The sequence below is a fragment of the Misgurnus anguillicaudatus genome, chromosome 13 (genome assembly GCF_027580225.2).
Source record: "Misgurnus anguillicaudatus chromosome 13, ASM2758022v2, whole genome shotgun sequence".
Taxonomy (NCBI): domain Eukaryota; kingdom Metazoa; phylum Chordata; class Actinopteri; order Cypriniformes; family Cobitidae; genus Misgurnus; species Misgurnus anguillicaudatus.
The window spans coordinates 2,783,299-2,796,648 of record NC_073349.2 but is presented as its reverse complement, the minus strand read 5'-3'; the positions used below and the strand labels follow the sequence as shown (position 1 = coordinate 2,796,648).

At 39.3% G+C, this 13,350-nt stretch overlaps 1 protein-coding gene across 1 annotated transcript in view; it reads left to right on the top strand.

The window, feature by feature from the left end:
• Positions 1-8,023: 8,023 nt before the first annotated feature.
• LOC129431384 (protein NLRC3) overlaps positions 8,024-13,350 on the top strand; it is a 30,078-nt gene continuing 24,751 nt past the window's right edge. The window contains exon 1 of the mRNA XM_055189248.2: positions 8,024-8,078. The gene's annotated coding sequence lies outside the window, so the exon portion shown is untranslated. The remainder of the gene's footprint in view (positions 8,079-13,350) is intronic.

Here is a 13,350-nt window from a genome sequence, read left to right as displayed (position 1 = left end):
TAGTTTGCTAACATAAATGGAGCAAAGGAGCTAGGTGGGAGCAGGAGGAACAAAGGAGACAAGGAGCTGGGTGGGACAAGTAGGAATGAAGAAGCTAAGAAGCTGGGTGGGATTTAACGAGCCATGAAACTGAGTGGGAACAGTGAGGAGAAAGGAGCCAGGATCTAGGGAATAGCAAAGAAACTGAGAATAATGGGGTAGGTAGGCAGGTAATCAAAAAGGCATACTGACTTAGGATGAAGGAGAGTGAGTTTAAAGGGAAATTCCGCCCTAAAACGGAATTTAGGGTGTTTTTTCGTTGTTAACGAGTCAAACTTTCATTTAAAAGCATATTTATGACTGAAGAGCAACATGAAAGATATTTAAGATGTTCGTTTTCTGGTAAACTGGCCTTTGAATGGGAGTGAATAGGGCACGTCGCATGAGCGCACAAAATCTCTACCTTCACAACACCAAGAAGGCTCGACACAACGTGATACTCCACTCGAAGCACCACGCGGGTCTCCACACATGAACGCGAGCACCGAGAACATTGTTTGTGTACACAGATTTTAGTAAAAGCGAAAAGTTTGGAACAACTTACCGTGCTGTTAAACTGCGTCCCGCCGCCATCTTGCCAGTCATGAGCAATCGATCTCAGAATGCGACATAAGGAGGAAGGAGAGTAAAGATGGATAGCTCCTAAAGCATAGTTCCATATAAATGCACGGATAATTTGTTGTTTTGTCTCAAGTGAAAAACAATATTGACCCTGTAGTTGAAAAAGTAGCGTCCTATGGAGTCCATTCAATCGCATTCTGAAATCGATTGCTCATGACTGGCAATATGGCGGCGGGACGCAGTTTAACAGCACGGTAAGTTGTTCCAAACTTTTCGCTTTTACTAAAATCTGTGTACACAAACAATGTTCTCAATGCTCGCGTTCATGTGTAGAGACCCACGTGATACTTCGAGTAAAGTATCACGTTGTGTCGAGCCTTCTTAGTGTTGTAAAAATAGAGATTTTGTGCACTCATGCGACATGCCCTATTCACTCCCATTCAAAGGCCAGTTTACCAGAAAACGAACATCTTAAATATCTTAAATGTTGCTCTTCAGTCATAAATATGCTTTTAAATGAAAGTTTGACTCGTTAACAACGAAAAAACACCCTAAATTCCGTTTAGGGCGGAATTTCCCTTTAAGGGAAACTGACAATTCTAACACAACTTCTGTTCAATTTGTATATGCTCACAAGTGGCCAAACAATAAAAACGAATCAAACAGCTTAGCGCAGCTATGCAGATGACACTCAGATATATTTAGTACTATTACCCAATGATTGCAGTGCAATTTACTTCCTCTATCAGTGCATTGCTGAAACTAACAGTTGGATGTGTCAAAACTTCCTCCAGAAAAACAAAGACAAATCTGAAGTCAATGTATTTGGAAACAAAGATGAAACACTCAAAGTAAATACATACTTTTAGGGATCCAAAGACACAAAATAAATTCAGTGTAATTTTAGATCCTGATGTTGTCATGACTAGTAGCAGGAGTAAGGACACAATTGCGCAGTTCACAAGACATGGTAACATTTAATAATAAATAAGACACGAGGAGCATAAATAACATGTAGGTGAGGATACAGAAACGTAAAACAAGGAACAGGTACAGACGTGATAGTAGCAGTGTAACGGCAGTGAGTGTTGCACAAACAGAGGTATAAATACACAGACTAAGTGATAACAAACAGGTGGGATGAATCAGGTAATTAATTAATGAATGTCCAGGTGATATGAGTGAAGGGTGAGTCTGGGGGGAGGGACGGAGGGCTTGGAGACCACGGCGGGGTCGGCGTAAGCCAGGGTGAAGGCGGCAGGGTAGGGAGCCGGGGCAAACGCTGCAGCGCGGAGGGACCCGTAGTGAAACCGGCAGGGCAGGAAGCTGAGACAAAGCTGGAAAGACCGGAGCGGCCATCTCAGGAACTGAGGCAGACGACTCGACCCTCCTGGGAACCGACAGGTATCCGATGCCCCCGGAAGTCGACTCCCACCATCTCGGACCTCCCAGGAACCACACCAGATGACTCGACCAGCAGGGGAACCAACTGCACTGATTCGACCCTCGGAGGAACAGGCCCATATGTCGTGGCAACCACCCCGGGGAATGAATCGGGTATGGTGACCGCTCGCTTGAGCCCGTCCTGGAGTTCCGAGCGTTCCCTCATGGTCAGCTCCAAGGGGCATCGAGACCTCGAAGAACGCAGATCCCGATGTCCACTACTCCCCCTTTAAAAAAAAAATTCAGGGAAAGCTCTCCTCCTCGAACTCGCTGCGTCCTTGAATGGCCGGATCATTCTGTCATGACTGGTATCAAGTTGTGATGTTACATCTGACATCGAAGCTTCGATGCTTGCTTCAGACTAGAAAAGTCCTTGCAATGAACCACTGTTTTGGAGCTTGTATCGTTACGTCACTAGTCACGTGAAATACGACGTCTGAAGCAAACACACTGGTTCATTTCTCTAGTGAACCACACAACTGCTTTGATAGCCCAATCTGGCGTTGACAGGTTTGAAACTTGGCGGCTTAATTTTTCACGCAAGTGAAGCCAAACCATAGAATTTTATTTCTGAATAAAAACCACAACATTTAATGTATACCCTCCTCCACATTGTACAAGCCCTGTCCAGTTGCCCTCTGACACATTTTAAATACATTTTTAAATACATAAATGTCCAGTTAGTAAGTTGTAGAGTGCTGTATCCTACAGCTAAATATTCACACACAAACGCATCTCATGTTTTATTGAGGGTTTGAAACATGAACACAGTGTCAAAGGTCTGACGGCCCAAATGGGACGGTAACATTAGCCTACTTGCATTGTCAGCTTTGTTGCATTACATTTACTTCACCAGCAGATGGTGGTGTGCATTTTCTGTTTAAATGAAGCTTCGAGTAATGAACTATTTTGGCACAATTGTATCAGAAAAGCAATAATGCTTCGAAACGCTTCATTTGGCCATCACTAGTAACAGGAGTGTCATGTATCTGTACATGTTGGAAGGGAGATGTCATGTATGTGTACATGTTATAATGTTATGAGTGTACGCTATGAGGCGCTATTGAGTTACCATCTTGTATATAGATCCAGACATGAGTAAACGTTGTTCAGTTCAACCACATGTGGTCTCTTGTCATCAATGCACAAATAACATGTAGGTGAGGATACAGAAACATAAAACAAGGAACAGGTACAGACGTGGTAGTAACAACAATGATCCGGCAGTGAGTGTTGCACAAACAGAGGTATAAATACACAGACTCAGGCTCTGTTTACACGTACATGGTTATTTTTAAAAACGGAGAGATTTACCTTTGTTTGTGGCCCTCGTTTACACGCAAACGGAGAACTCGCCTCTGAAACCGATTGTTTCTAAAAACTCCGGCCAGAGTGGAGATCTTGAAAACCTTTGGTTGCACGATTGCATGTAAACTGAGACAAACGGATGTTTAAGCATAGCCTGGTAATACCATCCTCTGCTATTTTGCTTCGCTTCATAGACAGAGTCTGGCTGGGCATAATTGACAATCGTTTTCCTTCTCGTGGGAGGGGCTTGTCTGAAGTTTAAAATCATTGGTCTAAACGTAAGCCAATCACACATAACATTTGGATATGATGTGCTTTATGCGCCGGATCAGCCGCATCGAATCTCTGCTGTAAAATACACGTATAAACCCATCGAGCGAAATACCAAAGTTAACATGGCTATGAACGACTTTTGCAGATTATGTAAAGTAAATCGGGCCAGAGCTAGTTAAACACTATCCTTACGGTGTCTTTCAACTCACGTCTAATGGGAGGAACGCCCCGCTCTCCTCTCAAACTCTTCCACCCGACAACCATAACCACATGTAAATTAAATCTTCCTACCTTATTTTCTGGTTAATCAGGAATGTCACCAAAGAATGCTTGCCCACGCGTCCTCCACCATTAACTGTGAACAATATAATTCCATTCCATGATTTCTCGATCGTTGTGCACGTCAACCTGTGCTGCACACAGTTTCTCGCTGACGATCGGTAAAGTTGATAAATTAAACTTTTCCAAAAACTTCTCGGGAGTAGGGCAACAACATAATCTCCATTCAAATGTTTAACAAACACTTTTCTTGTTCGGGTTTAAGTTGGCAAGTGCCGGTTCTCCACAACAGAGCAAATAGCTTTCTGTATCTCCATGTCCACAACAAACTACAACCGTGATTCGGCGTTTAGCATCTACGTCACGGCTCTCAGCCCGCCCTCTGTTCGTTGATTGGACGGACGTTTTGAGACCGGAGGAAAACGGTTTGAATGGGAGGTATCTCAGACTGAGTACAGAAGCGTAATGAAATTTAGCGGAAGTACGAAGTCTGACGTAGTCAGGCTAGTTTAAGCAGGCAACGCACCTACGTCAATAGTGCGACCTATGTTTACATGTGACTGCTACTCTGAACGCTTCCAAGATCACATTTATGTTCTTGCAAACTCGTTTCGTGTGTTTGTATTTGCAAATAGAGCTGCTCCATTATGTCGAGGAGCAGAGACGAGTGCTCGGAGGTCAGCAATTTTACGCGTGTTTGACTTCATGCGGCGCTGCAAGAACCGACGGACGGATGATGTCAAAGTACCGCGAGAGCAATTCAAAATTAGACCTCTACGTGTGATTCCTCAACTCGCTCTCGCGGTAATTTGACGTCATCGATCACCTACTGCAACAGCTCCTCCCTCCAACATGAAGAACCAGTTCGCGTCACCACTAGCGCTGCCGGTGATTGGCTTACGTGGGCTTGAGCTTCTCTTGACGGCATATATGCACGGGTACGTGTACATAAACACTTTTCTGAAAACTGACATGTGTGCACGATATTATTTTTGAAACCGGAGAGCTTGAAATGTCCGTTTATGAAAATAGCCGCCCACGTGTAAACATAGCCTCAGTGATAACAAACAGGTGGGATGAATCAGGTAATTAATTAATGAATGTCCAGGTGATAATAATTAGAACAGACACAAAACATGACACAGACTAACCGTGACAGATGTTGGTTTCAGTAGTCATGTCAAAGCAATAAGCAAATCAGCTTACTACTGATTATAGCAATGAACTCCTTACTGGGATTCCTCAAAAGACCATTAGACAGCTGCAGCTCATACAAAACACAGCTGCTCCCAGAATTCTGACTAGAAGCAAATCATTTGAGCACATCACATCAGTTCTCAGGTCCATTTTTTCCTTTCCATTGTTATTTTAATATATTCTGTATCTATGTTTTTTACTATTTTACCCTCATCTATTTTTTATGTCAATTTTTTTCTTTGTAAACTACTTTTAATTACCTTTATGTATAAAATGTGCTATATAAATACAGTAGTCTCGCCATGCTTTCCCCAAAAGCTTATAGAATTCTCTCTTTCAGTGTAAATGTTTAGTTTTAGAGTGCTCTTGTTCTCCTTGGTAACAGTAAGATGGAAGTATTGTTAAAGTAGCTATGAAACTAAAGATGATGTTGTCATATTTTCCCAGTGGTGACATATATCCAAGTGAAACGGCTTCTGAAATAATAAAAGGTAAGGTTGGACATGAATTTGTCCATTGAGAACTGTTAGTTTGAAGTTGGGTCATGTTGCTATGAGCCAATTGCTGCAATCTTTTCCCTGACCCCACCCACCTGCCGGAAGTAAAGAGAGATGGGAGGAGGATGGGTTTTGAGGAAGGGAGGAAATTACGAGGTGTGATGGTCACATTATGACCACACAGAGAACTGGGACTTGAACATGGACATATATTCACTTATACATTCACACAAACACAAAGAAATAAGACACAAGAGTTTTGTATTGTTATTTTTATTATAATCATTAATTGTCAAGTAAAATGAGTTTATTTGTCATTGTTGTGTTTGTTTCATAGTTGTATATCTCTGGGAAAGTAATGGCGGGAATCCTTTGTTCCATTTTGTTTGGGAGTCTACCAATGTTAATTGAACATGGGGGTTTCAGGGACAACGCGGCCGAGTTGCTTTTGAGATTTTTCATTGTTCAGGATGTTGTGAACTACTTGGTAAAATATTGCAAAAGAAGTTAAGTGTTATATTTATTGTGATTAAATACTTTTCTCAGAGTTAATGTTTATAGGGATTGTATTAAGTGTTTTCTGTGAGTTGCCCTCCCCATGGGGAAAAATGGCGCTGGCCGCCAGTATAAATGTGTGTGTGTTTGGAGTTTGTTTTTGGTTTTGTGTCTGCTGCTGTGAAGTGTGGCCGGAAGGCTGCAGGTATTTTCTGTTACTTTTTTTTGGTATTTTGCTTTACTAATTTTTGGGAATTTTTTTAAACTTGTTTTGAATTAGTATTTTGTAACATTAGTTTGGACTTACTTTGGAAGACTTTTGAATATATTTTCTGACATTTTTGCTCTTTATTGGACATGTTTTTGCTATTTTTGGATTATTTTTGACTTCTTTTTGGAATAAACACTTTGACATTTCTCACACTGTCTCTGTTTAATTTGGCCATATGTTTTTTTGGTACCCTTTAGGGGGTTTCCATTACACGAGGGCAAATAATAAAAAAAATGAAGCTCATAGATAAGTCATTTGTAAAAAAAAAACAACAACAACACAATATTTCAAAACAAATAACAGTTTTTCATTTCAATTTCATTGTGACTTTAAATCTTTAAAAATGCATCAGCTTGTAACAGAGCAGCAGGTAGTAGATGTTATGAGTTTTTTCTCTACCTTTTACTCTGCTAACACATCATGACGGGGCGTGAGAAAGCAAAATATTCTGAATAAAAGGGGGAAAATAGCACGCCTAGGTGGCGGTGTTCCAAAAGCAAATCTTCAGCAGGATACGTGATCTGCTGAGAAACTGGGAGACTGCTGCTGTGAAAAGGACGCCCACTATTTCCAGCATTATTTAACTGGCATACTATTTCAAGACTGTCTATTTAGATGACATTTCAGAGACTTTAAAGGACTGTCTTGGGGTATTTAAAACCTCTAATTCACTTCATGCATCTACATCCAATATCAATGTGATTACTGTGTAATTTACTGTGTTTGAACTGACTTAATATATGCACATTCATGTGAAAAAGCTGAGTGGTTATAATGAGTTTTTATAATTCTTTCATGTATTTACATCCAATATAACCGTGCTTAGTGTGTTTGTAATTTGTGCAAGCTGTGAAAGGCCTAAAACCCTGCTATTACAAATCACTGTTTAAAGGCTTATCACTGTGTTGTGAATTTAAATGTTTTGTTTGTTGTTTTTTTATTCACTCTTCCATATTATAAAAAAAAAAACGATTAATAAAGTTAAATGTATCATACTCTGTTGGTTGTTTTCTCTGACAAATACAAATTATTATTATTATTATTATTTTGTTTTGTATGTAATGGTGGCTTTTTTTAAAAAGGAGCTATTCGGAACAGTATAATTGACAGTAAATACTGTCTGGCGCCCGAACTCCAAATTTATTAATTTATATAACCTTTACTTACCTGGTGTTGCCACCATTACAAGCATCACTTAAATACACTGAGAAAATTTATTTTGATAAATCATTACCAAACATGTGAACAGGCATGTTGAACAGATGCCTACATGAGAAATTTACTTCAACCCTTTCATTACAGCTACTCTATTATGTAATTCTAAACATATGACTTGATTCCTGTTGAACACATTGTGGGTTTAACTTATTTCGTAGGCTAAGCTTTACTTCCTGAATGTGCCTATTATTCATATCAGAGGTTCAAAGTTCCTTTGACGTGCTAAGCCTTGTTTCCTCATGTCCATACAAAGCAGCAGAACCTTTACAAAACTCCCTCAGAAAATAAAACCGCAAGATGTGTTTTAAATATAAATGTCTGCTTTCTTTACCCTTAATTAAACAAAACACAAGTAAAACGTTTCTTAATCAAACACCGTCTCTGTGCCACTCTCTTTCCCTTCCTCTCTCCCTTCCTCTCTCTCTCTCTCTCTCTCTCTCTCTCTCTCTCGTGTGCACGTGCATGGCTGTTCTCTGAGCGAGTGCGAAGAGTGTGTGGTGAGTTTAACATGTTTTTTCTGTCTGCGTTGCCTTTTCTTTCTCGTATAATTATTGCCTTTTCTGACTTTTAACTTGCATTGAGTAGACAAAGCATATTATTTATTTCAGACATTCGCCAGTGTTTCACTGGGGGTATGGTGGCCCAAAATGTTAACTTATTTGGTTCATTAACAAGTTAAAGTTGTGGCTGCTGCAAGACTGTAGAAGATTGTATCAAATAGTTAGACATAAGAGCATTTTAGCAGCATCATGGATGAGCAATGCAGTTGTTTGTTTTTTGAATACTGTAGAACATGCTAATTTTGTGGTTAAAAAAAGGTGTGGTAATTTGTGGCCTTTTTACACCTGTGTTTCCTCTTTCAACACGGCAAAAAACGTTATTCTGTCAAATACCACACCTTTTAATAAAGATGAGGTTTTGGTCAAAGAATTGTCACGTTTGGAAAATTAGTTGCTCCAGTGAAAAAGATTGCGATCAGGAACAAATTCAAGTTAATCAAATATGGTGTCTTTTAGGAGATTCACATATATGAACAGAACAAAACTGAATTTAAATCTGAAATTCAGACTTGAGGATTTTGATTACACTGCCTATGTATCTACTGATACGATTAAGTGTTTTGGATGTGGCAAAACCAAACACGAACCAAAATATGATAATTGAAAAGGTGGTACAAGATGAGAAAATCGTTGCTGGTATGTCTATGTCAGTACCTATGAATCCGGTACAGAATGCAAATTGCATTACAAACAAGGTGCCGTGTGAACAGAGTGTTGAAACTGTCCAAACCATGATTAAAATCTTGAAAAATAATGATTTGGCTGTTGAAAATCAAGTAAGGTCAAATGTGAGCTTGCTTAAAGAAGCTGTTGTTACAGAATTGATGGAGACACAAAACAGTTTCAATGAATTGCTTATCTGACGTAGAATCTACAAGGCTATAATTCAAATATAAACAGGACAGGACTATTCAAGCCACACAAAACGGTATGTACATGTCACACGGTGACGATCTTTTCGGGGGCGGAACCAAAAATAGGAGAGGTTGGTTCCGCCCAGACGGAAGAGTAGAAACACCGGAACTTCTGGTAAACGCCGCGGGATGAAGTCAAGCCGATTAAACACAGGTGTGTCTTATTAAACATAGCGGCGGGGGATTGGAGGATGCGAAGGAAGAGAGGAGTATAAAGGATCGTCTCAAACACAGAGTTTTTTAACTAAAACCATTTTTGAACCCTCCAATTAGTGTGAAATAATAGTTTGAGAAGTATTTCTTAAAAGCCTCTAACCCAATTCTAAACCTAAAACTAACATGCACACTAATCCTAATCCTCCAATCTGATTGGTTAATGAAAATGTTGATCCAGGACCAACAATGGTGTTGATCCAGGATCACTTCTTACTTGGTGAAATCACGTTCACCCAAGTGGTTGGGGTCAATACTAAAGTCAGGAGAGCACAAGGTACACTAATGCTATGTTTACACGTGGGCGGCTATTTCCATAAGCAGACATTTCAACCTCTCCAGTTTGTGCACACATGTACGTTTTTCAGAAAGGTGTTCATTTACACGTAACCGTGTATATATGCCATCAGAAGCATGCCAAACCCCTGACCTGGGCCACTGAATGACGCATACCATCTTCAAGATGATCTTTTTACAGGCGAATATCTTGGTTCCGTCTGGCAAGGGGGTCGGCCAAAGTCCCCTTGGGCTGCCTAAACGATGGCTGGGCGTCCCCCTGGCTGCCTGTACTCCCGCAGAACGTCCCCTGTCTGCGTACATGACGCGAGGTGCCTAAACAATGGCTGAGCATCCCCCTGGCTGCCTACCACTCCATGGAAGGTCTTAACATTATGCCTATGCAAACATGCCTATGCATCCCAATGACCGCCTATGTTCCACCTGGTATGCTGTTTTGGAGTTTTTGTAGCTAATCATGTCTTTTTGTACCACATATAAGCCATTATTTAGATGCTATTGCTTATTATGTCCAATTTGTAACTTAAATAAGCTATGATTAGGATTATGTTGCTAATTATGTACATTTGTTCCTTATATAAACTATGATTGGGATGATGTTGCTTATTATGTACATTTGTAATTTATATAAGCTGTGATTGGGATGCTGTTTCAGACAGTTTCTGTGTTAATTTTAAATAATATAACCATTTTAGAGTAATGAGGTAATCAAATTTTGACTTTCTCTGATCTTCCTTAAATTCACACCATAGCTAGACGATGGTGTGACGTAGACAGGAGCAGTGGGTTTTTTTTTTTTTTGGCTTTTTAGGACATTCCAGTGCTGAGATATTGCACGGCACACCATCAATTTATTCCATTAAAAACGTCATTTTGTGGATGTTGGAATTTTGCTATAAGCGTGGGTGCAAAAGACGGAGCCAGTGGAGTACAGTTAAATGCTTTATACACTGTTTATACAGGTGCGATACCAAATGTAGGCTGTTGCTGGAAATTACATTATTTGGTCATAATTCATTTACATAATAGATTAATTGGGTTGAACATAAAGTGCACATGAAGCTTAATACTTTTTTGACTTTGGCCTTTGGAGGTAATGTTGAATAAGCTATGAGCGGGATACTGTTTTAGACAGTTTTTCAGCTGCTTTTGTGCAGTTGTAACTTATTTGATGGGACCTACGTAGGCTGTTGCTTAACTCTTTCCCCACCATTGACGAGTAAACTAGTTAATTAAGAGAAAATGCGCTTCCCTGCCAAGTTTTACCAGCAATCCGCAATACCACTATTATCCACCAGATGGTAAATACCCAACTTGTGCAACCAGGAAGCAACCCCTCCCCCCAAAGAGTTCAGACACAGTGTGTGTTTTGATAATCTCTTTGAATAAGATTTTTATCAGAAGTCTTTCACAAAAACCCTATTATTTCAGCTTTTTGCTTAAAATTGGTTATTTTTGAAGAAACCCAACCATGTTTGAGAGGTGATAAAAGGTAGGATGAAATGTTTTGTTTGAAAATGGAAGCTCTGTTCCATTTTCCACTGTGATATATTTTATGTTTATATATTTAAAGACCATTTTCTAGAAGGCATTAACATTGGTGAAAATCTTAAAAAATGCTGGTTCTGGCTGGCAACTTAAAAAAAGGCTGGCGGCGAAAGAGTCAATTGGTAATAATTCATTAGCACAATTTGGGTTGAACATGCAGAACAGTGATCAGGAAACTGAAGTCTGATGTACTGAAGTATTTTACATAAAAAATTATGCATACGTAAGCTAAAAATTACTTGCCCAATAACAGCTTATGTAGGCCCTAATTCTTAACCATCACCTGATTAGGTGCTTACTGGACAGAATGAGCAGGGAAAGGTGGCCAGGGGGCACTCTAGGCCCTCTTTGGGACTGAGAAATACTATGGTGCAAATAGGTGGTCAGTGGGAGCTTATGGCAATTCCTGGACAAAACAAGAAAGAATAGATGTCAGGGGGCACTTTAGGTGCTTCGCGGGACTAAGGAAGACTAGTGCAAATAGACAAAATGAGGAAGAATAGACGGTCAGGGGGCACTTAAGGTCCTTTGTGGGACTGTGGAATATTCCACCACATTACCCACGACCACATCTTCATAATCTTTTTATCTATGGCATCCGTCAAGCAGTTTTCCCAGAAAGCTTATACACCTATCAGCATGGAAATGTCTGAAGTCATTTAATTTTTATCACCAAAAGTAAATCCAAAAACAGGCAAACACATCCAAAGGGGCAATCCAAGTAACAGGCAATGAGTCAGAACCAGAACATGAAACATGAAAACAAGATAAATTCAAGAAACGCTTGGTAAGGTAGGTGTAACTGGCAATATTTCGCAATGTGTTAGTGTGAATGAACAGGCTTTAACAGGACAAACAGGAAGAAAATGTGAAGTGTGACATGACAAGATTACAAAATAAAAGACCAGAACTAAAACATAACTTCAAAATAAAAGACCTGACAACAAAACACAAGACAAAAGCATTACAATTTCAACAATGCCCTGCCATTAATAACCCCTAAATTTCTTTCCTCGTCATAGGCTTAAAAAATCCCAACCCACTCACCCAGACACCTGCTTACCACTCCATTTGCTTAAGATAAAATACCATGGAACCAATTTATTTTTTTCTAGCATACATCTGATTCCTTAGATGCCCAGAGTTCACTTGCAATTCTTAATTTGATCACCTGATTTATCCTTCTCCAACCTTTAAAATCCAGCCAGCAACATTTATCTGCTTTGATATTAAACACAATAAATTAGAGTGATTGGTCCATGGCCATGCAATATGCATTACCAATCATTTTTGTTATCTTTAGCCCATCAAAGCTTACAAATCCATTCTTCTACCAATCTCCGTTTTATTGATGTTGAAAACAACCCCATTACCAGACACTGGTTCCAAAATCACCTCAGATCAACCCTAGTTAGATTTAGCATCCCAGCAAAGTCAATACTCCAGCCAAGACTCCTGTATAGATGCTTCACATGCTGCTTAAAAACTCCCGATTACAATTTTAGGCTGATGGTCATCAAAAACCTTCCAATCATATATTAAAGCAAAATTTATTTGTATAGCGCTTTTAACAATTTTTCAGAGAAAGCAGGCTTAGCCATGAGGGTCTGTTCTACTCTGTATGTTAAACTCAAAATAATGTGTACCAACCAAACCAGTGGTTGGGTTAATTTAAGCTAGGAAATGTTTATATTTGACCAAATAATTGATTAAAACAATCCAGCATTTTGGGTTTAAACAACCCAGTATAGGTTAAATTACAATCCAATGGTTACAAAATAACCCACATTTTTATAGTGTACAGCTGTGTCACAGAGTGACTTTTAGGGCGGAACCAAAAGTGATGGAGATTGGTTCCGCCCGGACCAAAATTTCAAAACACCAGTCACTTCCTACTGTCCATGGCAACCCCACTGCAAAAAATTACTTTCTTACTTAGTATTTTTGTCTTGTTTTCAGTAGAAATATCAAAAAATTCTTAAATCAAGATGTATTTTCTTAATGAGCAAAATGACCTTAGAAAATAATACTAGTTTTTAGACAAAAAATATACAATTTAAGTGAATTTGTGCTTAAAACAAGCAAAATTATCTGCCAATGGGGTGAGAAAATTTTACTTAAATTAAGTGTTTAAGAAAAAAGAAATCTTATTTCACAATTTTTTTCTCACCCCATTGGCAGTTAATTTTGCTTGTTTTAAGGACAATTTCACTTAAATTGTATATTATTTGTCTTAA